Genomic DNA, 1,623 nt, shown 5'->3' with positions numbered 1-1,623 from the left:
AAGAATCCGCCTTCAAAGAAGGAGACCCTGGTTTCATTCCTGGGTCGGGGAGATCTGCTGGAGAAGTGATAGGCTACTCACTTCAGTATTCTTGGACTTCCCTTGTGGCCCAGCTGGTAAAGAATCTGCCTGCAATGTTTGAGGCCTGGGTTTGATCCCTGGGTTAGAAAGGTACCCTGGAGAAGGGAAATGCTACCCACTCCAGTATTCTGGCCTAGAGAGTCACAACGGAAAGACTTTCACTTTCACTTTCAACAGGTACAATATTTTTCTAATTCTAAGCAGTTGATCATCCAATTGTTGCATAACAAATTATTCCCACACCTAATGACTTAAAAAATCCCCCATTTTTTGCTCATCATTTTGTGGGACAGGATCTCAGCAAGGGCTTGGCTGGATGGTTCCTGCTCAGAGTCTCTCAAATGGCTGTAGTCAGATGCTGACTGGGGCTGCCGGCATCTGTGGCCCAGTTGGGCTGGAGGTCCCTGCTGGTGCATTTAAGTGACTGGCAGTGAGTGCTGTCTGTTGACTAGAAGCTCAGTTGGGGTTAACACTGGAATACCTCCGTGTGGCTTGCCATGTTGTGTGGGCTCCTCACAGCATAGCACCTTGGGTCCCAGAGCGTGCATCCTAAGAGGACACACATCTGGAGAGCAAACACCTTCAGTGGAAGACACAGATCTTCTTCTGACCTAGCCTTGGAAGTAACCTGGCATCACTTATGCCATATTCCATTTGTTATAAGAAAGTCACAAAGGCCAGCTCAGATGCCCAGGGTTAGGAGTTGTGCCCACCTTTAATCCACCACAATTCCCATCTCCAAATTGAATAAGTAAGTAAGTAAAGTCTCTCAGTCATGTCTGACTCTTTGCGACCCCATGGACTGTAGCCTACCAGGCTCCTCCCTCCATGGGATTCTCTAGGCAAGAGTACTGGAGTGGGTTGCCATTTCTTTCTCCAGGGGATCTTCCCAACCCAGGGATCGAACCTGGGTCTCCTGCATTCCAGGCAGACACTGTAACCTCTGAGCCACCAGGGAAACCCAGGTGGTATTTTACTTGCTTTGAGAGCACAAGCATAAGACTTAGTTGTGACTTTACACATGCACAAGGGCCCTTTCTTGCGATCTGTTGATCTCCTCTGCTGATTCCTCACCAAGGGAGAGGCATAGTAGAAATCTGCTTGTGGTGCAGGTAGAGAAGATGTGGCAGAACGATGCTGAGAAATGACATCAGCATCCACGTTGGGCTTTTATCCTTTCATCGAGGTTCCTTCTGAAAGTTTAAAATCACTTTATATGAAGCCAAGAGCTCTCATCGAGGTTCCTTCTGAAATTAAAAAAAAAATCACTTTATGTGAAGCCAAGAGATATGGAGGGCAGTAACTAAACCTTACAGCCCTCTCCTCTGTTTGTCAGAACACATGTCAAAATTCTGCAGCAGAGCCAGATGAAAAGATGAAGTTTAAATGAAGTAGACTGTAAGGTCCACATTATTCATCATCTTCTAATATTGCCTACTACTGTTGAAAGTTTTCTTCATTAACATGTGCTTTGCTGCTTCTTAAAATAGCTCCATAACCAAATGATGTAATTCTGAAAAGCATGATAAAAAAGGTTCTCTG

At 45.7% G+C, this 1,623-nt stretch overlaps 1 non-coding gene across 1 annotated transcript; it reads right to left on the bottom strand.

The window, feature by feature from the left end:
- Positions 1-967: 967 nt before the first annotated feature.
- TRNAS-GGA (transfer RNA serine (anticodon GGA)) lies at positions 968-1,039 on the bottom strand. The gene has a single exon. It is a non-coding gene; the product is annotated as a tRNA-Ser (tRNA).
- Positions 1,040-1,623: the final 584 nt, after the last annotated feature.

The sequence above is a fragment of the Capricornis sumatraensis genome, chromosome X, assembly GCF_032405125.1.
Source record: "Capricornis sumatraensis isolate serow.1 chromosome X, serow.2, whole genome shotgun sequence".
Taxonomy (NCBI): Eukaryota; Metazoa; Chordata; class Mammalia; order Artiodactyla; family Bovidae; genus Capricornis; species Capricornis sumatraensis.
This window is presented reverse-complemented; position numbering and strand designations above follow the sequence as displayed.